Genomic DNA, 23,862 nt, shown 5'->3' with positions numbered 1-23,862 from the left:
CTTCCCCTCTCTGATCTTCCTCCTCAGTCGGATCTGCACGGCCTTCAGTTCCTCTTTGTTGCCCGACACAAAAGCCATTTTCTTTTCCTTCAGGAGGACTTTTATGTCTCCAACTCTGCGTGGGCGTCCGGAGTGATTGCCGATAGCCATGTCTCCGTGACGAGTAGCAAGCTGGCTTCCCGGTACTCCCTCTGGTGCCGCGTTAGCGCCGCCAGCTTGTCCATTTTATTCGGGAGCGATCTCACATTCCCCATGATGACGGACGGGAGAACGTGTCGGTATTTCCTCGTTCTTTTGCGGCGATCTTTCCCGGCCCGACATCCTCGTTTCCTCCTCTTCAGTTTGTCAGGGATGTCCGGCGCGGCGGCCGCTAATCCGCTATGCTAGTAGCTGGTCTCGACTGTAAACAACGGGATTCCGAGTGCGAGTGGTTTCCCCGTTAGCAGGAGCGGTGAAAAAGTAAAAAATAACGGCGATGAGCAAAAGAGAAGATGCCCATCTCCTCTCCGTAGGTTTACGAAACGAAATTAGACAAAGCAAAAACGGAAAAGTAAAAAAATAAAAAAGTAGACAAGAAAAGTAAAGAGCTGCTGTGGAGGCAGCCACACAGGGAGGCGCCATCTTAATTGATGATGGGCAAATACATCACTTCATATTGTGATCGAATAGCAGTCCTTTGCTTTTGTCATCAGAAAATGTCCAGTGGTGATAATGAACTGCTCCTCCAAAAATTAAGAGGAAAAATAAGATCAAGGAAAAAAGGTGTACTGGGTGAGACTTCGGACGTACTCCAAAACCATTATGATGGGATGGCAAGACATAAAAATGTTTCTGCAGAAAAGACTCAAAGGTCCATTTTTATGGCAATGATTACCGTCAAATGAGGACAAGCAAAGGTGGAGGAACAAGGCATGCCATCCTGAAAAAAAAACAGCAACTGTCACTCAGATTTTGGAGCTGGGAAAAGGGCTATTTTTCCCAGATGGAAGCTCAACCAAAGGACCTGTTGAAGACTTTACTTTTGAGGCCTGTGATTTCAAAAGAAACCAAATTGCTTTAGATAAGTCACCAAACTACGGCCTGCAGGCCGTACTTTGGTGACCCATTTGGCCCGGCCCACTGAACAATACCAGAGATGCTATGCGATTTTTTTTCCTATTTGGCCTCCTATTTAGCCTCTGAAAAAAATCCTTTTACAAGTCAAAGGTCGGTTTTCGATCATTATATGTTCCTATTTTAATCAATGTAATCAATGTATGTTGTTTATGATCGTGATTGAACAATGCAAACACGCCTGCTCACAATAGAACGCTAAAGGAGTTGGTCACAATGCGACGCGACACAAGAAAGTGACGTATGAGGAAGTGGAGGGGAGTCTGGTGGTACATTCAGCTGCGCTCAGTTTGGCGCTCTATTTGGTCCCAGACCCGTTTTCTCTTGTAAACCTTCCTGCCAAAGAGTGAACGGAATAATGGCGAAAAGGTTAGGTAAGAGAAAAATTGATTCAGAATGCAGGGTATTTAACCTGCAGTGGACAAATGATTATTTTATGTTCGATGCAAAGAAAAGGCTGTTTGTCTCATCTTTCAAGAGGTGGTTGTGGTATTCAAAGAATACAATATTCGCCGAAACTATGAATCCCGTCACAAAGACAAGTACGATAGCTTGCAAGGCCAAATACGAGCAGACAAATTCTCAAAGCGAAAAGTGGACGACTATCTCAGCAGAATACATACACCAAGCTCACCTGAAGAAGGCATCCGTTCGGGCCAGCTTTTGAGTTGGACGGAGAGTTTGGATGTATCGATGCTGTTGCGGAGGAGTTGTGTCCCGAGAAGGAAGATGCAAATAATGCCATAGGTCTGTCGGCGAGTACAATCACCAGACGCGATGAAGAAATCGGGATGAATGTAGATGCCCAGCTGCCCAGCGACATCTGCGCTGTGTGTGCCTCCATTGTCCCTCGGCCTGGGCCGTCCATCTTCCAAGTGTGGAATACGCCCACAACACCCTCGTCTCGTCAGCCACAGGTCGGTCCCCATTCATGACATCATCTCGACCAAGCCTCTAAGCAACGGGAAGGGAGTTAGGAGAACATTAGACTGAAAATGAATACTTGTTACACTACATACGCAACAAGTTAACTAATAAGCTACATACATCCATATAGACTAAACTAAACATGAAATAACATAAGATGTTTACGGATGTGTATAAAAACACTCTATCAATATTTTTGACCAAGTGTACCAAACCATGGAGAAGTTGGACCTGAGTTACAGAACTGTGATGGAAAGACGCATTGGAGCCCGCATTCAAGCCCAACAGTCTCATTGACTTTTATGCCACCTTCCCAAACGACACATATCGAAACATCAAAAAACACGCAATGAAAATGTCCACAGTTTTTGGCAGCACGTATGTCTGCAACAAATGCTTTTCTCGCATGAAACTGCTGAAATCTCCAATGAGATCAACATTGACAGAAGAACATTTGCATTGCACATTGCACCTTGATGAAAAATGGGCTACTGGAACAAAGCAGAGATGGAAGAGATGCGATAACATGGGTCTGTTGGAATGCTACTACTCAAGCAACCCTAGTCAGAGGGGTTACATGCGGAGAATGGGGGCTGAATGGCTACTTCGAAACCCACAGTCACGGTTGACCACGAAACAGCTAGTAGCTCAGTGTTCCAATGTCCACAAACGGCAATTGCTATCACAACTTGAGATTGATGAGGTACAACACAAATTCCGAGGTGAAGGGCCCCAGGCTGCCACATCAGAGGAAGAGGTCAGACCAGAGATTGGGAGGCAAGCCCCAATGAATGATGAGATTGAGAAGCCAGCCCCAATAAATGAAATGCTGAGCAAAGCAGCAACTGACCTGAGAGATAAGATCATGGCAAGAATGACAACTGGGCAACCAAGAAACCGATTACAACGGCTATGGTAAGTACCACCAGAAAGTCTCATGGAAACTGTGAATGCAGCACTGAGAGCAATGCCGACCGGAACGATCACGGAAACCAATGAGCTGATACACGCCTCAGCATCAGTGATCCTAGAGATGCTTGGCTACAAGAGCAACTGTGAGAGCCACGAGATTCGTTACCCACCATGTAAAAGATGGTTGGAGGCTAAGATAAAGGAGGCTCGGAAAGATGTGAGTCAATTGACGGAGACCCAGAGAGGTGTGAATAAAAGGCCAATACCCAAGAGGTACATGCAGATAACCATAACTGAAGCACTTGAAACTGCCAAACAAAGGCTCCAGGCCTTGTCCAGTCGCCTAAAGAGGTACACGAAAGAGAATGAGGCCAGAAGAATAAACAGGCTGTTCGCAACACAACCTGCAAAAGTGTACGCTCAGTGGCAGGGTTCTAACAGCAGAGCAGACCCTCCAAGGTTGGAAACTGAAAGATACTGGAAAGGCATATGGGAGAAGGAGGTCGCACATAACAGCAGTGCACAATGGCTGGTGACTCTGAAAGAGGAGCACAGCAACCTCCCTGAACAGAACCTAGTTACCATCACAGCGGCAGACATACAAGAAAGAGTCTCAGGTATGAAAAACTGGACGGCACCAGGCGTGGATATGGTCCACACCTACTGGCTAAAGAAACTCACAGCAGTGGAGCGCCTAGCAGCCCAAATGAACCAGTTGCTGATGGATGGGACTCACCCAGGATGGGTAACCGAAGGGCAAACAATCCTGATCATGAAGGAGTCCACAAAGGGTGCAGTTCCTTCCAACTATTGGCCAATAACCTGTCTCTCAACAACATAGAAGCTCATGTCAGGCATCATTGCGGCTAAGATAAGTGGACACATGGATCATTACATGAGCAAAGCACAGAAAGGCATTGGTAGAGATACTAGAGGTGCCAAACATCAGCTGCTGGTTGACAGAACAGTCGCACAAGACTGCAGGTCCCGACATACCAACCTGTGCACAGCCTGGATTTATTACAAGAAAGCATATGACTCGATGCCACACACATGGATAACTGAATGCTTGGAGTTGTATAAGGTGAACAGGATCCTGAGAGCCTTCGTTGCAAACTCGATGAGGTTGTGGAAAACCACACTTGAAGCCAATGTCAAGCCACTAACGCAAGTGTCCATCAAATGTGGCATATACCAAGGTGACAAACTCTCACCACTGCTGTTCTGCATAGGACTGAACCCTCTCAGCCAAATAATCGCCAAGACAGGCTATGGATACCGCCTCAGAAATGGAGCTCCAATCAGTCACCTCCTCTACATGGATGACATAAAGCTGTATGCTAAGAGCGAAAGGGATATAGACTCCCTGATCCACACAACCATGATCTATAGCAGTGACATCGGGATGTCATTCGGGCTGGAGAAATGTAGTCGGATCGTGACAAAGAGGGGAAAGGTAGTCCACACTGGAGGGGTCTCACTCCCGGAAGGAACAATAGGAGACATTGAAAATAGCTACAAGTACATCGGTATACTACAGGCCAATGGCAACCTCGAACTAGCAACAAGAAAAGCGGCTACGACCAAATACCTCCAGTGGGTGAGGCAAGTCCTAAGAAGCCAGCTCAATGGCAAGAACAAGACCCGGGCAATAAACAGCTATGCCCTGCCAGTGATCAGATACCCTGCAGGAATAATAAGGTGGCCAAAGGAAGAGATTCAGACCACGGATGTTAAGACCCGTAAACTCCTCACCATGCATGGAGGGTTCCATCCCAAATCCAGCACCCTGAGACTGTACACAAGCCATAAGGAAGGGGGCCGCGGACTAGTGAGTGTGAGAGCCACTGTCCAGGATGAAACATCCAAGCTCAATGAATACATAAAAGAGAAGGCTCCAGCGGATGATGTACTCAGAGAATGTCTCAGAGTATGGGGAGCAGAGGATGAGGTGCTGGAAGAGGGACAATCATGGGAGGAAAAGCCCCCACACGGGATGTACCAACGAACCATAACTGAAGTGGCTGATCTCAAGAAGTCCTATCAGTGGCTAGAGAGGGGTGGCCTAAAGGACAGCACAGACGCACTAATCTTGGCTGCTCAAGAGCAGGCCCTGAACACCGTAGCCATAGAGGCACGGATATACCACACCAGGCAAGACCCAAGGTGTAGGTTGTGCAAGGAAGCACCTGAGACAATCCAACACATAACTGCAGGGTGTAAGATGCTGGCAGGGAAAGCCTACATGGAACGCCATAACCAGGTAGCTAGCATTGTCTACTGAATCATCTGTGCAGAGTATGGACTGGAAACCCCAAGGTCAAAATGGGATACTTATCCCAAGGTATCGATGAGAAGCTTTCTTTCGCCGTCATCTATACAAATTTGAAGGTGTCGGACGTTTCGCCTCCTATCCAAGAGGCTTCGTCAGCAAATTAAAGTCTTACTGGTCGTATCTGCCCTATTTATATATCCCTAATGTCCAGACATGGCGCGCCGGACACAGTTATGATAGGTCCCTACTCTCAGGTTGGAGAGAGCAGAGGACCACTCCCTGTGGCCCCACTGATTGTTCCTACATTCCTGACTAACGACTGGCCTGTTTTCCCCACTCCCTCCGGTATCACCTCATCAGCATTATGAAAGTTGCCTAACCTGTTTTGCCTAAGCTGGCTATTGAATGAACGTTCCAAATTGAACCTCACCCCACCAGACCGGTTTAATGAAGGTAGTAGAGAATGACCGAGCAAAGATCCTGTGGGACTTCCAGATACAGACAGACAAGATGGTAATGGCCAACCAACCAGATATCGTGGTCCTAGATAAAGGGCAAAGGAGAGCCGTTGTCGTGGATGTAGCGGTCCCGAGTGATGGAAACATCAGAAAGAAGGAACATGAGAAAATCGAGAAATACCAAGGACTCAGAGAGGAGCTGCAGAGAGCCTGGAAGGTAAAAGTGACAGTCGTGCCTGTGGTGGTCGGAGCACTCGGGGCAGTGACCCCCAAACTTGACGAGTGGTTGCAACAGATCTCGGGAACAACATCGGATATCTCGGTCCAGAAATGCGCAGTGCTGGGAACAGCACGGATACTGCGCAGAACCCTCAAGCTTTCTGGCCTCTGGTAGAGGACCCGAGCTTAAAAAATGGGGGACAGACTCCACCTATATATATATATATATATATATATATATATATATATATATATATATATATATATATATATATATATATATATATATATATATATATATATATATATATATATATATATATATATATATATATATATATATATATATATATACCACACCCTCAGCCGCCAGAATGCTGGGAGCACGGTGAGGATCACGTTCTTCGATTTCTCCAGTGCCTTCAACACCATCCAGCCAAATCTACTGGGGGACAAGCTGCGGCATGCCGGAGTCGATCATCACCTTACATCCTGGATTACAGATTACCTCACAAAGAGGCCACAGTATGTGAGGGTAAAGAACTGTGAGTCGGACAGGCTTCTCTGCAGCACCGGAGCCCCGCAGGGGACAGTCCTGGCTCCATTCCTGTTCACCCTCTACACCTCGGACTTCTGAAGGCGGCAGGTTGGGGTGTTGTAGTTGAAGTTCTCTGACGACTCAGCTATTGTCAGCTATTGTGGGCCGATTTAGAAAAAACGGTCCACCACTGTGAAGATCATCGTCTTGCCACGGGAAGGGGGGAGGTCAGTGATAAAGTCCAAGGAGATGTGGGACCAAGGGCGCAGAGGAACTGGAAGCGGACGGAGCAGCCCCACCGGCCTTGACGAAGTTCACCACGTCGTTGCGGAGCCGTGGTCAACAGAACCGCTGGGCGATGAGGTGCGCGGTGCGGCTCACCCCGGGATGACAGGCCACCTTGGAAGCATGCCCCCACTGCAACACATCAGAGCACAGGGCCGGGGGCACGAACAGTCTCCCTGCTGGACAGTCATTGGATGCCAGGTACCTTGTAGCGCCTCCTGGACTTTCCGCTCCAACTCCCATCGGAGCGGTCCCACAATCTGGGGGCCCGGCAGGATGGATTCCACGCAGTCGTCCTTCCTCGCTGGTTCGTGGATCTGAGAGAGGGCGTCGGGCTTGGTGTTTTTCGTCCCTGGGCAGTAAGTGAAGGTGAAGGAAAAGCGTGTTAGAAAGAGGGCCCACCGTGGCTGGCGATAGTTCTGCCTCTTGGCTGAACGGATGTCCGCCAGGTTCTTGTGGTCCGTGAACACGGTGAACGGCTCTTTCGCCCCCTCGAGCCAGTGCCTCCACTCCTGCAGGGCCCACACGACTGCGAGAAGCTCCCGGTTGTCCACATCGTGGTTTGCCTCCGCAGGACTGAGGCGGCGGGAGAAGAAGGCGCAAGGGTGGAGTCTCTGGTCGGCAGTGGCGCCCTGAGAGAGCACGCTCCCACTCCGGAATCTGACGCGTCGACCTCCACGGTGAAGGCGGAGTTGGGGTCCGGGTGATGGAGGACCGGAGGGTTGGTGAAGGCCCGTTTAAGTAGTTGAAAGGCGGCACCGACCTCTTCCGACCACCTAAACGGGGTTTTGGAGGAAGTTAATTGAGTCAGGGATAGCGCCTTCTGGCTGTAATTACGGATAAAGCGGCGGGAGAAGTTCGCGAAACCCAAAAAACTTTGCAGTTGCTTGCGCGTAGTGGCCGTCGGCAACTCTCCCACCGCTTTGGTCTTGGCAGGATCCGCTCTGAGTTGGCCCCGCTCAACGATGAAACCCAGGAAGGAGAGGGACTGGACGTGGAATTCACATTTTTCGGCCTTGACGAAGAGCAGCCGCACCTGCTACCGATGTTGACACTGGCAGCAGTCTCATAGTTGCCCTTCCGCTTCCCTCCCTCTCACCGGGTGGTGAAATACCTGGCGCAACCCGGTGACAAACTCCGGGAAAGAAGATCGCAGTTCGGGTTTGGACTCCCAGATGGCCAACGCCCAAGACGCCGCCTGGCCGGAGACCAAGCTGGTGACATATGCCACTTTAGCCGCATCAGTGTTGTAAATGGAGGGTTGCTGGTCAAAAACAATGGAGCATTAAAAACTGCGCAGCGTCCAGGCTCCCCTCCGTAACGTGACGGGTGCGGGAGATTGGGCTCCCGGCACAGGGCCAGGGAAGGCGCAGCCGCCGGGGCGGAAGCGCTGCTGATCTCGATCCTCTCCACCCGGTGAGCCAACATGGAGATGTCGCTACGGCCTGACCCAGTTGGCTCAGCCACTTTGCTTGATCTGCGAGGGCAGACAGGATCCAGTCTCTGTCGGTGGGATTCATGTTTAGCCGGATGATTCTGTCACGTTCCGAGCGAGAGTGACGGCAGCTGACCCATCAGAACGAAGTGGAATGTTTGGGATCCCAAAGCAGGCGACAGAGACGTACTAACCGAGCAGGAAGTTTATTCACAAATAAAATAAAACACAGCGAGTAAGAAGGCAGGGGGTTTACGGGACGCGGGGAGAATACCTCGGACCGGATACACTCGCGCATAAAAAAAAAGAGTCCAGGTACGGTAGAGTGGCGAGGTGAGTCAATCATCCGGCATTGGCGAGGTGACCGCGAACCGTATAAATGCCCCATATCCCTGTTAGAGAATTGACAGCAGGTGGAGGGCGGCCAGGAGAGGCAGCCCTGCCCCCCTCGCACGTGACAGAATCCAACTCTTTCAGGACCAGACGAACATCCTCTTTCCTGACAAGAAGCCCATGTTCTCTGCAGTTAATGTACATCCACCTGTAACCGTATAGTTAAGTGGTCCCCAAACTTTTTCCTGTGAGGGCCACATAACTTTTCCCTTTTGTGATGGGGGGAGGCGGTGTCATTTTGTAACAGAAAAAGTGACGATCATAGGGGAGCTTAAAAAAATGTGTTTACCAGAAAGCCATACATAACCAAATAACCCTTTCCAGGTTCTTTACAGAAAACAGTCAGGAAACAAATAATAACACAATTAATGAAATAAATAATAACTAAATAACCCTCTCTGAGTTCTTCACAGAAAAAAAATCAGGAAATAAATAACACTATTTATGAAACGTCTGTGTAAGCTCTCTATGGATTCTATTTATGAAATAAATCTCTATTATAAAATAAATAACTAAATAACTCTCTCTGTGTTCTTCATAGAAAAAAAGCCATGGAACATTAACTTTCTGTTGTGCCATGCACAATCTTAACAGATAAAAGTTCAGCTCAGTTGTCAGAGCAGAATCTCTCTGACACATATGAGCAGACTCTTCTTGTGTTCCTTCCTTATAATCCTTATGTCGGTTCCAGTAGGCTTGTAGACACCGCTGTTTGCAGCTCTCTCTCATCAACTTCCCTGTGAAAACCACCAAGGAAGCAGGTTGAGAAAGTGAACAAAGTGATACAGCACCGACGCAGCACAATACATTTCACTACCAGTATGGCTGTTAAGATGGATTTTATCCCAGTAGATTTTATTATGATTATATTTGTTTATGGTCAGAATGACTCATTCAAGTCAGAAAAGTGAGCTTACATATTTATGTTCATCAGTGTGAATTGTGGGTCTGCATCTGTCTGGTTATAAGTTGAATATCAGGTTCCATTCCAGTTACAGCCTGTCACGTCCGCTCGAGGAGTGGAGCCAGAACTCGGCAGATGAAATGAAGCGGCGGTATAAGTTGGCAAACCCCAAAAACCGCTGGTGTTGTTTGCGCGTCTTGGGTGTTGGCCACTCTACCACCGCTTTGGTCTTGGCGGGATTGGCGCGACGTTGCCCCTGCTCCACGACGCACCCCAGAAAAGACAGAGAGCGTATGTGGAACTCACACTTCTCTGCCTTCACGTAGAGCCGGTTTTGCAGGAACCGTGCCAGGTCCCGTCGGACATGCTGCCGGTGTTCTTCAGCGGATTTAGAGAAGATCAGGATGTCGTCCAAATACACAAAGACAAATACATTGAGGAAGTCTCTGAGTACATCATTGATGAGGCTCTGAAATACGGCGGGAGGGTTTGTGAGTCCGAACGACATCACCAGGTATTCAAAATGCCCCAAGTGCATTTTGAAAGCAGTCTTCCACTCGTCCCCCTCTCTGATGCGAACCAGATGGTATGCGCTACGCAAATCCAGCTTGGTGAATATGGTGGCTGACTGGAGGGGCGCGAAGGCCAAATCCATTGCGCGTTGTCTTTGCCTCCTGCAGATCGTGATAACAACGCGGCACGCCCTCGAGACAGGTCTCTTTGGGCGAGCCGCAGACAGTTAGCGTCGCAGTAGGGGCTCCAACCCTGTATGGTGGGGCTCTCCCACGATATGGAAGGGTCATGGGTGGCACATTGCCGGAGGGCATGAGCAAAAACCAGAGGTGTTCGACATGGTTGCCTGACAGCTGGAGTTTGAGTGGTGCGGTGATTCGTGTGACCTTGGCTATAAGTCGGCCGTCAAGGTCGAGAATCTCCTTTGGGATTTTAAGTTCCTCGATGCAGCAACCCAATGTCACTGCCAGTTGGGGGTCGATAAAGCACCCGTCCGTCCCCAAATCCACTAACGCCCGTATAGCTTGCGAGTTGGACGGGCCAATTAATTCGCCGTCCAACTCCAACCGCGTGACGGGCGCCGTCCTCGACGCCTCCGACGGCCGCCTTGGTCGCCGTTTAGACGGGGACTTACGGGTGCTGGAGGTCGTTGGCGGGGGCCCTTGAGTGCGACGACCCCCGAGGTTGGCACGCTCCCCATCTGCATCGGCTCATGGGACCTGCTCGTTGCCGCCGAGTGTGGTTGTCCGGTGCTTGCTTCCGGGTTCGCTGGACCGCTGGGTGCCTTGCTCCCGCTGCCTCTCCCGGAGCTGATTGTCCAGGCAGATGACTACATCGATCATCTCGCTGAAGGGTGGTGCCAGCGTCGCGGGTGGTCAACTCGTCCTTGAGAGCGGCGCTCAGTCCGCGTCGAAACACTCCTCTCAGCGCCCGATCATTGTTGACACTCCGGGCAGCCAGGATGCGGAATGCGATGGAATACTCAGCGGCCTAACGCGTTCCTTGTACGTAGTCATGAAGGAGTCCCTCAGCCTCACGCTCTGTGACCGGGTGGTGGAACACTTGGCGAAGCTCGGCCACAAAGTCCAGGTAGGAAAAGGATAGTTCGGGCTGGGACTCCCGGACGGCCAATACCCAGGACTCGGCCTGGCCCGTGAGCAGGCCTGGTAACGAAAGCCACCTTAGCCTCATCGTTAACGAAGCCGGAGTGTTGTTGCTCAACAACTAACGAGCACTGCATCAGGAATTGAGCACAGCGCCAGGGTTCACCTGCGTAGCGTGAGGGGTGCGGTAGGGAAAGCTTGTGACTACTCACGGGGGTTGGGGGGGGGGGGGGGGGGGGGGGGGCCGTCAGGGTAGCGAGGCGTGCCTCAACCTCCTGTAGGCGTTGAGCTAGCGAGGACACGGTGTGGTGGATCTCCACGACCGCTTGCTCCAGCTGGCTCGAACCTGATGGGTTAAGGCGGATATGAACTTGTCTCCATCGGCGATATCCATAGTTGGCCGGTGTATTATGTCACGTCCGCTCGAGGAGTGGCGATAGAAATCGGCGGACAACAAAAAAGGAAGGGTTGGATCCGGCATACACGATGGAGACTGTATAGTTCAATAAAGGTTTACTGAGACACGCAGGTCAAACGCAGAAGGTAAGGCAACCGAACAGACGAGCGGGACCAACCTGCGTGATGCTGGGTGACAGGGTAACGAATGAAAGAATACACTGGCGAGGACCGAGCGGGAACGGGTGGCTTTTATAGCCAGAAGGCACAATCAAAGGAATTGGAATCAGGTGAGTGAGCCCGGAGAGCAGGGAGGGGAGGGGCGCGCACCTGACGCCAATTAGGATGTGACATAGCCAGTCTCAAACACAGAGCAAATGTTCTTCTGTCAATCTTGATCTCATCGGAGATTTCAGCAGTTTCATCTGAGAAAAGCTTTTCTCGCAGATATACGTGCTGCCAAAAACTGTGGACATTTTCATTGCGTGTTTTTTGATGTTTGGTCGTTTGGGAGGGCAGCATAGAAGTCAATGAGACTGTTGGGCTTGAATGCGTCTTTCAGACCATCACAGTTCTGTAACTCAGGTCCAACTTCTCCATGGTTTGGTACACTTGGTCAAAAATATCCTCTCCCGTTGTAGTCCTTTTGAGACTTTGGAGGGCTGCCATCTCCTCGCATATCTCAAAGTTTGCGCTAACTCGAATAAAAATGAGCAGTTGTGCTGTGTCTTGCACGTCCGTGCTCTCATCCAGTGCTAATGAAAAAAGTCAAATTCTTTCGTCTTCTGCTTCAGCTGGGCATATACATTCATCCCGATTTCTTTACCGTGTCTGGTGATTCTACTCGCCAACAGACCTACGGCATCTTTCTTCTCGGGACACAACCGCGACAGCATCCATACATCCAAACTCTCCGTCCGTGAAAGGTTTATCGCTGCTTGCTATCAGCTTAGCAACCCGAAAGCTGGCCCGAACTGATGCCTTCTTCAGCTGAGCTTGGCTTACAGATATATTCTGCTGAGATAGAAGTCCACTTTTCGCTTTGAGAGTTTGTCTGCTCGTATTTGGCCTTGCAAGCTATCGTACTTGTCTTTGTAACGGGATTCATAGTGTCGGTGAAGATTGTATTTTTTGAATACCGCCACCACCTCTTGACAGATGAGACAAACAGCCTTTTCTTTGCATTGAACATAAAAATAATCGTTTGTCCACTGCAGGTTAAATACCCTTCATTCTGAATCAATTTTTCTCTTACCTAACCTTTTCACCATTATTCCGTTCACTCGTTAACAGGAAGGTTTACAAGAGAACACTGGTCTGGGACCAAATAGAGCTCCAAACTGAGCGCAGCTGAATGTACCACCGGACTCCCCTTCACTTCCTCATACGTCATATTGTGAGCAGGCGTGTTTGTATTGTTCAATCACGATTATGAACAACATGCATTGATTAAAATGGGAACAGATTATGATCATAAACCGACGTTTGACTTGTAAAAGGATTAGGACAAATAGGAAAAAAATCTGATAGCATCTCTGGTATTGTTGAGGGGGCCGGGTCAAATGTGCTGACGGGCCGTCTACGGGTGTAGTTGTCCGGAATGCTGCAACTGGTTTTGAATAAAGTCAACCAAGACGCCCAAGTTATCGAACCTTTTTCGACGAAATAGTCCACTTTTGTTCACCACTCGCTTCAGATGTCTTTCATTTATTAGGAAACCGTGTTTAATCTCAAGAACGGATTTTGTATCTTTGTATTTCAAGCCAATTTTAAAGTAAAACTCGATTAAATGAACGAACGGGTGAAAAGGCTTCATGTTTGTTGCGATCTCGCAAAACTTTGCGCGATCTATCGATGAGAAGGTTTCTTCAGCCGTCATCTGTACAAGAAACCTTCTCATCGATGGACCACTCCTGTACGACTGAGAGCTTAAACAGACGTTTGCGAGATCTAGCATAGTTGTTTCTTTTTTTCTTCGATGTCCCCTTGGGGGCTGCATAGGAATGAACTCTTTATTAAACCTTTTTTTCTGATGAAAGAAGAGAGTAAGATTTGTAACGCTATATTCAATATTTATGTAGTCCTAAAACTTAATATTTTGTGGGTCCTGTAATTCAAGTGATAGTGACAAAAACCCTGGCACTGGATTGGACACATTTTTTCACATCGTCTGGCAGTGAAGGAGTTAAGAATAATATGACTCAAGAAGTAGTGCGACAAATTTGGTTTATCAACACAAATCAGGTGTCAGAAAGCCTTCAATCACAAATATACAGTCACGCAAAACCGGGAAGAGAGGAGAGCCAAGTCTTTTATCGCAGTCAGATAAAAGACGACACAGATGCAGCACGGATTTGAAGCATCAAGGTGTTCTATTGAAATGGCGGATTTAAAAAGGTGAACAGGAAGTATGGCGCTTGTTTTGTTCGTTAAAGAAATGGTAATCTCAGAAATGACAAGCTCGCGAAACGTTATAGGATGTATTCGTGTGGTTCAAAGGCCAGGTAATAATATCAAAAACAGTTGAGCTTAAAGGACAACCGACACCATTTTTTTGTTTCCTAACTGACATCAGAAAAACGTTTTATAGCATCTAAAATACCCAAAACACATAGGCTGATATTTTTAGTCAAATGCAAAACACCAATAAAAATGACTTAAAGTGTCCAAAAACTGCCACAAATCAGCTTGAAACTGGGGATTTTCAGAAAGTCCCGTCCTCAGTTCATGACGTCACGCCAGGTTGTCTTGCCTTGCTCAAGAAACAAAATAATGGGCTCACGGAGTTCAGATTCGGAGAAGATGCTTTCTTGTTACTCATCCAGTTATGAATATGATTCATTAGTTCTGAAGAGGAAAGCATAAATGTTTGCAATCGATTAAAGGAGTCCTCCCATATCAATTCGAGCCGTCAATGACAGCAATGTGGTGTCCCAGAAAATGCACAAGATGGCACCCAAGCTCCGTTGGAAATGGGCTGATTTGTCTTCTGGGAATTTATGTCAGCGAGTATCAAATAGTTGTCGTGGTGCAACACACAATGATTCACCGTCGCGTTATTTATGTGTTTTCCTTCTAATTTCGTTATCAACGCGAAATTTTCCGACCAAACAAAGTGCCGCAAAATGCATTGTGTGTCGCTTTCTCAATCAGTGACGATACCTACTGTGACGTCACGGTAGGTATCACCACCAACTCAAAAACAAGACTTCCTGAATATTCAGCGCGAGTCTTAAAACGTAAAATATAGCTATATGCGGTGGAATCTATGTAAAATACGCTCAGTAGAAGTCATTTGAAGTGATTTCAGAAATTATGGACACAACTTGTCCGGTGGCGTCGGTTGTCCTTTAAACGTTCAAGTAAATGTCAAAAAATTGAAAGAAAATAAACGACGGGGGAAAAATGGTGTCATCGAGTGCAATGTTAAACTTCCACCAGCAGAGGTCAGCGTTTGCCCCTGTATGAAACACCTCGAAGGAGAAACCTAAACGCCCTCTAACAAAAGATGTTTTTTTTGTATCTTTTACAGATAAAAACAACAGATTGAGACAAATACCTTGTGTAGCACACAAAATGCGATTTTTTAATGATTATTATCACTATTATAAAATCCAAGTAATTGTTAAAGCGCAACATAAATCAATATGTAATGTAATGTATTGTATTAATTCACTAATTAGTTAATTCGTCAACCAACTGAATTAACTGACGAATGAATGAAGTAATACAGTGGGACCTTGGCTTACGGACTTAATTGCTTCCCAGATAGTGTGTAAGGCGAAAAGTTTGTATCCCAAAAATTAATTTACCATAGGAAACCATTAAAATGAGAATAATCCATTCCTAGGTGCCCATAAAACATCATTTTCTTATTTCTAATTAAAATAAACTACACAAAATATACCTTATATTATGTAGAATAAAGGTGCTATAGTATTATGATTAAAGAAATAAACTGTACAATAAAGTCATTTTATTTACCTTTGTGATAGTCGTTAATGGCTTGATGGAATCAAGTGTCCGGTTTCTTCAGCATTAAACACTTGATGAGGAACATAGGCTGCTTTCACCATCTTGAGGAATTATCCCTTGTAGGTGCTTTCTCTGTGATAATTGTATCTAGTTCATCAATTGTGATCTGTTTAGCTGGGTTGATAGCTTTTTGCATCAAGTGTACAGATGACTTGTATGGGTTATTTGTGGAGCCTGACTGATGGGATATTTTAACCTTCCAGTGTATACTCTGCTTTTGAAGTACAGTAAAGTCTCGTTATATCGATATTCAAGGGAGTCCGAAAAAATATCGATATAACCGGGACTATCGATATATCCGACCCTGTTTGCATGTAATTTTCTCCGTGCGTGCATAGAAATAGTATCGATATAACCGGGACTATCGATATATCCGATATCGATATAACGAGACTTTACTGTATCAAAGTTCAAACGAGTCTAAATTTCACTGTTTTCGATCCATTTTCTTTTTTATGTTCACATCACTTTTGTTTTTTGGTTTAAAACTCTGTCATCTCCCTTTCGTGTGTGTGTGTGTGTGTTTTCTCTCACTCTCTGTCTCTGCCTGTCTCTTTAATGTTTAACCCCCCCACCCCCACCTCTGGGTTCTTGACCAATCACGTGGCTTGAACCAAAGACACCATTTTGTTTTTTGGAGAACGGCCTCACTCTCTCTCTGTCTGTAACCCCATCACCCACTGCTGCGATCTTGCCCAATCACGTGGCTTTAACCGAAGACTGGGGGCGGGGAATAGAGGACAAAAACATTGGCCACCATTTTCTTGTTAGGAGAACGGGCTCGTTCGTGAGACACATCACTCATTGTGGCAGCTCTGTGTGTATCCCGAAAAATAGTTCGTATGCCAAGGTAAAATTTTCATAAATGTCACGTTCGTAAACCGAAAAATTTGTAAGTCAATGCGTTCGTAAGCCAAGGTCCCAGTGTAAATTAATTAATTGGTTAATTCATTAATTTTAACTTTAATATCACCATTATTATATCGAGGTAATTGTCAAAGCGCTACGTAAATCAATATTGATTGTATTGTATGGTATTAATTCACTAATTAGTTAATCAGTCAACAAACTGAATTAACTGATGAATGAATGAATTAAGTAATAAATAAATAAATTGGTGAATTAATTAGTTAATTCATTCTTTTAGTTTTTGTTAATATTAATGTTAATGTTATTTCTAATTCTAATGTTAATGTTAATGCTAATTCTAATTCTAATGCGAATGTAAATTGAGTTCTTATTTTTATTTTATATTTATTTATTTTTACTTAATTTTGTCCAAAAAACTGCCACATCTCACAGTGTTGACTGGAATGTTGTTTTGCATGCACACAAAAAAACAAAAAAAACAAAAAACACCCCTTTAAGGCTCCAGAAGATAATCCCCAAAAGTTCACCCGCGGGTCACGATCCAACTTGTTGACGCTATTGGTAGTTTCCTGCTCCACAGGAAGTGAATGTTGAGGCTTTGATGCTGCATAGGAGATGCTACCGAGTGGGCCCAGAAGAGTTAAAGAAAGAGACGAGACTTAAGCGAGGATGATAGAACGAAGCTCTCGCTCGGATCTCGCAATATGCGCAGCAGATGTTTTATCTTTTGCTTTCAATATGCGGCATTCTGACTGCGGTGAAATGGAAAGACATCCTTTCAGTCCTATCTTTGCTACTGGCTGTTTGATTTTCTCCCAGCCGTGAGATTAGGGGGCGGCGTGGCCCCGCTGCTGCGGCTGGGGGCCAGCTGGGCGTTCCCCTGCCCCTCAACCTTCATTTTCAATGCCCTCTTCCTCTGCATACTGATTCCAAAATAAAAAGGCAGGCAACACCCTCCTTTGGTCGCCCGCCAGTCACCGGGTGCAACGTTTGCACCTTCGAATTCAGAACCGCTCCACTGCAAGGCACACGCGAACCACTGAGGCGGCGAGTTACCAAGTATATACAGTATATGATGAGGTACTGAATACAGATGTTAAACAAATATTTTTGAATGTTTTGGGGTTTTTTATTGAACGTAATTGTTGGGCTCGTTAATAATGAAGCAGGAATCAAAAGTAAAAACAAAAAGATTCTTTAATCTTTGGGACGGGACAATATGTAACTGCCTACCTCGATGGGCAGGCAGGGAGAAGAGAGGGAGTGGCTGTTTTTGGGATAAAAACGGACAGAATGTGACGTCATGACAGGAAGTCTGAGAAAATAAAACAATGTAAAGACGGACAGAATGTGACATCATGACAGGAAGTCCGAGAAAATTTTAATTGATTTGATTTATTTTGGAGTTCAGGTCTGTGCTGCTCGTCTCTTCCAAACCCAAATAAAAATATTTTGGCATTTTATTTTTTTACACATTCATTTATTCAGAATTGATTACAATTTTAATTGACTTTCTTCCAATTCCCAAGTTATACGGGTCTGGAGTTATAATGTGAAATGAATGAATGTGAAATGGGGCAGCTGTACAAAAAACATTTTTTGGGGTTGTTTATTGATGGTGATGAGTTGTTTTTTCAAATTTAATTGATTTGACTTTTTTCTAATTCTTAAGTTATATGGGTCTGGAGTTATCTGAGTTTGAAATGAGGGCAGCTGTACAAAATACAATGCCATACACACATATTGATTTTTATAGCTGAAGCTGTAACAAAGTGCTTACATGGACAAAAGTCAAATGCTGGCCCCTCATGGAAGGGAAAAACATCGCCAGAGGTCTGACCAGCACTTTATCAGCACCCAAGCACGAAAAAAAGCCAAACAAATTTTGGAAATGGCGCACTTTTCAATTCCTGAATAAACTCGGGAATAGCAGCGAATGATAAATATTTGCAATAAACGATCATAGTGACGGTTTAAAGTGTCGATCATTAATAAACAAGACATTGGATGTTCTCCTCCATATTAGAATTTTTCTTTTGAACGCTGCAACCGAACAGTAGCGGCGTGTGGAGCAGCATTGCCCCCCCCCCCCCTCCAAGCCACATCAGGTTTCGATTAGTGCCCTTGTGAAATAACTATTTGGGCAAGTGCTTAATCTCCCTAATGAAAAGTGTCCAGCACATCTTCTCCGCACCTGTTGAAGCGACAGCGGGAGGCCAGCGCGGGCGTCAGCAAAGCCGCATTCCAGTAATAGAGCCTTTTGGTTGCTTTGATTTGTTTGCCTTGGCTGACTCCCGCGGCCCTCTGGGGGAGAGCACGCCGTTGGAGCACATGGGAGCGTGCAGGCAGGCCTTCGCTATCATGTCTTCCAATTGGAAACTGTGATATCATGAGAGGCTAGCTCTCAGCGGGACAGGACAAGAAGTGCAATGGACGACAGGTTTGGATACAAACAAAAGGTTTTAATCAAGGGTTCCAGGGGGAATTCACAAGCAACAAAGGTTTGAATAGTGTCTCTTCCAATACTTATCAAAATAAAGTCTCTTCTGATACTTAAATCCAAATAAAGTCTCTTCTGCTACTTAAATCCAAATAAAGTCTCTTCTGATACTTAAATCCAAATAAAGTCTCTTCTGAGGTAAAACTGAAGACGGAGTTCTTTACAAGAGTCTCTAGGCCTCACCCCTCTTGACGTCCTCGTCATGTAGCCTAGCCACCTTAGCTAGGTTCAAATCCAGTGTCCAGTCGTGTGGTCCCAACTAGCAATGAGTTCCACGCAGCAATCAACTTCTTCACCGAGCACAGCAATCAAGCTTGTCTTTCCCCAAGCTGCACACTCAGAGGCTCTCTGCCTTAAGAGCCCTGCTTTCCAATCAAGCCCTGATCAGCTGCAGGTGTGTGGGTTTAATTGCTGCCTTCCACCAGGTCAGGCCAAGACTCTCTCTGGGTGGAGCCATCTTAGGGGGATGTATTTGCCCTCCAGGACACAGCCTCTCGTGACATCACAAAACATACAGAAGGAGAAGGGGGAGTGGGTAGGGGGGCACGGGTGGGGGACCGAGGCGGACATTTAGGGATACTGTGCTAACTCATTCATTGCCATTTGCAAATTTATTTACATAGGATGGGCGGGAATGGCCTGAGGGGAACGGGACTCAGCCTGGGGTGGACGAAGACGCGGCACGGCTCGTCGTGGGCATGAGTGCGATCCCTCTCGCACGTTCACGCGACAATGCATGGCGCGGCGTGGACGTTGCACTGCCAGGCGCAGAGTGGCACCCCGGGCTGCCGTATGGGAACAGGTCTCGGCCGGACGCCGACGTGGGTGTGAAGTGCCCGGCATCGGGAAAACGAGAGCACCTGTGCAGGTGCATGCGGGGCCGACAGCACCACCCGTTGGTCGCCAACCAGATCATGACAGCCGTGGCCTGTGGCACTGTTTTTTTCCTTTCCACAAGGAGGCAGCATTTGCCTTTTGTTCTTGTTAGCGTTTTGTTCCAGCTTCAGCTTTTGTTCAAGCGCTATATTGCATAGTATTTTGGACATTTGCCCTCATTTCAAGCTCATATACCTCCAGGCCGATATAATTTAGGAAATAAGGTCTAAGGTTTCTAATGCTGTATTGAATGTTTATGTAGTCCACAGACAGGCTAAGACATAGCATCTATCTATCTGTTTGTTTTAAGATGATGCCAAAACTGCTTAACTCATTCGCGTGACATGGAGCGCCATCCCCAAATTTGTTTGGGTTTTGCTTTTTCTTACGGGGGTGCCGAGAAGGTGCTGGTCAGACCTCTGGCAATGTTTTTCCTTTGCCCGAGGAGGCAGCATTTAACTTTTGTGCATGTTAGCCCTTTGTTACAGCTGTATAATTGTTACAGCCCTTTGTTACGGCCATATAAATCCTTATGTATGTGTTTTATACTATTTTATACAGCCGCCCCCATTTCAATTTCATATAACTCCAGACCCATATAATTTTGGAATTAACTCTTATTTTCTTATAAAAGAAGTGAGTCTATGGTTTCTAACACTGAATTGAATGATTGTGTCGTCCTAAAACTCAATATTCTGTGGGTACGGCAATTTGAGTGAAAATGACAAAAACCCTGGCACTGGAGTGGATATATTTTTGCACATCATGTGACAGCGAATGAGTTATTGATGATGGAACTTATGGTCATAAAATGTCGGCCATTCTACCTGCCGAGGGAATTTAGTGCCATACTGCTGGTAGCAGTTTACATCCCCCCGAATTCTATTAACAACAGGAGCGCGGCATTGAATGAACTCTACCAGCACATCAGCGAGCAACAGACAGCCCACCCAGATGCTTTCCTTGAGCTGGGCCTGAGGACAGCCAGGGCCAACCTGTCACGTGGCATCAGGATGGCCAAGAGACAGCACTCCAGGAGGATCACCAACCACTTCAAAGACAGCAGAGACACCAGGAACCTGTGGCGTGGGATACAGACCATCACAGACTACAAGCCCACTCCACAGACCTGCGAGAACTCCACCACTCTGCTGAACCAGCTGAACGACTTCTTCGCCCGCTTCGAGGCAGACAACAGCACTCTAGCACAGAAGACCCCACCACCTCCCGGCGAACAGGTGCTGACACTGTCCCAGGACAGCGTGAGGCGATCCCTCAGAGGGACCAACACACGAAAAGCCCCGGGTCCCGACGGCATTCCTGGCCGTGTTCTGAGAGACTGCGCTGTGGAGCTCACAGATGTCTTCACGTACATCTTCAACACCTCTCTGAGCCAGGCTGTTGTGCCCACGTGCCTCAAAGCCACCACCATTATCCCGGTCCCGAAGAAGTCGTCCCCCACCTGCCACAATGACTACCGCCCGGTCGCACTCACTCCCATCCTCATGAAGTGCTTCGAGCGGCTAGTTATGAACCACATCAAGGCTGCCCTCCCCCCCAACCATGACCCCTTCCAATTTGCATATCGGCCCAACCGCTCGACCGATGATGCCATCTCCACTGCTCTCCACACAGCGCTCACCCACCTGGAGACCAGAGACTCCTACGTCAGAATGCTGTTCATCGACTTCAGCTCAGCATTCAACACAATCATCCCCCAACAACTCACCGATAAACTGAGCAAACTGGGGATCAGCACCTCCCTGTGCAACTGGCTGCTGGACTTCCTGACGGGGAGACCACAGGCAGTCAGAGTTAGCGACAACACTTCCAGCACCATCACGCTGAACACAGGGGCCCCCCAGGGGTGTGTGCTGAGCCCCCTCCTCTTCACTCTGCTCACGCACGACTGCTCACCATCATCACCCAGCTCCAACCTCTTCATAAAGTTTGCGGATGACACGACTGTGGTGGGCCTCATCAACAACGACGAGGAGACAGCCTACAGGGACGAGGTCAGCCGCCTGGCCACGTGGTGCAAGGACAACAATCTCCGTCTGAATGTGGAGAAGACGAAGGAGATTGTTGTGGACTTCAGGAGAGTGCGCCCCCAGCATGCTCCACTAACCATCGACGGTGCTGCAGTGGAGAGAGTGAGCAGCACCAAGTTCCTGGGAGTGCAATGGCCAAGAGATCCCACCAGCGCCTGTACTTCCTCCGCAAGCTCAAAAGAGTTGGAGCCCCGACCCCCATCACGACCTCTTTCAACCGCGGTACCATAGAGAGCATCCTGACCAGCTGTATCACCGTGTGGTGCGGCGCCTGCACCGTGTCCTGCCGTAAGACTCTGCAGCGCATCGTGAGGACAGCTGAGAAGATCATCGGTGTCTCTCCCCCCCCCCCTTCAGGACATCTACAACACCCGCCTCACCCGCAGAGCCATCCGGATCGCTGGCGATCCCACCCACCCCTCCCACAGCCTCTTCAGCCTGCTGCCATCGGGTCGGAGACTGCGGAGTCTCCGAGCCAAGACCAGCAGGCTCAAGGACAGTTTCTGCCACCAGGCAGTCCAGAGACTCAACTCCCTCCCAGCCCTGCCCAGCCTGCCCCTTCCCACTGCCACACTCACCGAACTCTGAGTACACGCTACATGCTGTACGATCACCCTGAACTCTATTTTTTTTTCTTCTTTCTCATTTTTTTCTGCAAGACCTCACTTCAACCCTTTCTTGTTGTTCGTTTTTGCATTACTACATTACGTCACTTTATATACGTCACTTCCTCACTTTACATATGTCACTACCTCACTTTACATACGTCACTGCCTCACTTTCCATACGACACTACCTCACTTTACATACAGAAATTACATGTATTGTCTGTTGTCAATTGTATGTCTTTTTTAGCCACGTTATAAGTGCCTTGCATGTCTTGCACGCTGGGTCCGAGAGGACATTAATTTCATCTGTGCTGTATGTCATGCATATTAGCATATTTGACAATAAAGCTGACTTTGACTTTGACTTTGACTTATTGTTTCAAAGAACCCAAATGACATTATGATGTTCCCGTAAGCTTTTCTTGACATGATTTTGCTTTTTAGTCAAAGTTTTTGGGGTTCAGATGACATACATGGTGGAAAATGTATTTAAATGATTTTAAATGGTGCAGTTAGACATTGTCTTTGTATTTGAGCATAATAATTTGATTGGGAAAGCAAGTCGGATGAAAACAGAAATCACGTTACCCGTGTTCTCCACGCAAGACTTCACCACAAGCAGATCTTTCCATGACCGCTATTTGATGTCCTAAAAAGGCCCCAAACTCTCCCGTTTTCATTGCGCATCACAAGGATTATCCTCAACCGGGATCGTTTTAGCGCCAATTACTTGAATAAACCCTCAGCCTTTGCGCTCAAATCAAATATTTCTATCGCTAATTTGACACCAAAACCCCAGATTAGAGCTCGTGTTTGTTTATGCGTTAATCGCGATACAAAATGGCGGACAGTATAATTGTCCTAATCGTAATTAAGTAGTTGGATGAGTTTGTGGTTGGCGGGAATCAGAATCCAGCATCCGCCGTCTCTCCAGGTAGCTCTTTCACATGACTCCAAATAAGACCGCGCAATACCTGTTTAAGGTCAAGAACTGAAGAAAGACAAGTCAAACGGTTACTGATGACACGAGTTGCGATCTTATCTCGAAAAATCTTAAACTACAGACAAGATAAAACATTTGGCATATGTCGTTGAACGTATCCTGGCCAGAGCTAGCACACTGTATCTGTAGCGAGCTGCATGAGCAAATATATTGTTGTGTCAATTTCATAGCGGTAACGTTCTTTGTTATCTAGGTATTTTTTTTTTGTTTGATTGTTTTGACTTTAAGATGGCTGCCTTTATTTTGTTTTTCTACTTCTTCCTTTCCTCTTCCTTTCATCACTTTGCTGCTGTGAACTGTAAATTTCTCTACTGCGAGACTAATAAAGGCTATTCCAGTCCAATCCAATCCAAAGTTAAGTCGACTGAAGCCACATGAATGGGACATTTTTTTAGCAACTAAAAGGTAATGTTTGGTTTCACTGCAGGACAAATTTGACCCATGAAAG

General features: G+C 46.9%; 1 pseudogene; it reads left to right on the top strand.

Moving 5' to 3' along the window:
- Positions 1-4,357: 4,357 nt before the first annotated feature.
- Positions 4,358-6,079, top strand: LOC148894507 (uncharacterized; annotated as a pseudogene).
- The last annotated feature ends 17,783 nt before the right edge of the window (positions 6,080-23,862 follow it).

The sequence above is a fragment of the Hippocampus bargibanti genome, linkage group LG08 (assembly GCF_051943395.1).
Source record: "Hippocampus bargibanti isolate YZ-2025 linkage group LG08, ASM5194339v1, whole genome shotgun sequence".
In the NCBI taxonomy this organism is placed as follows: domain Eukaryota; kingdom Metazoa; phylum Chordata; class Actinopteri; order Syngnathiformes; family Syngnathidae; genus Hippocampus; species Hippocampus bargibanti.
Note: the sequence above shows the minus strand (reverse complement) of the source record. Positions and strands in the feature narration are given on the sequence as shown.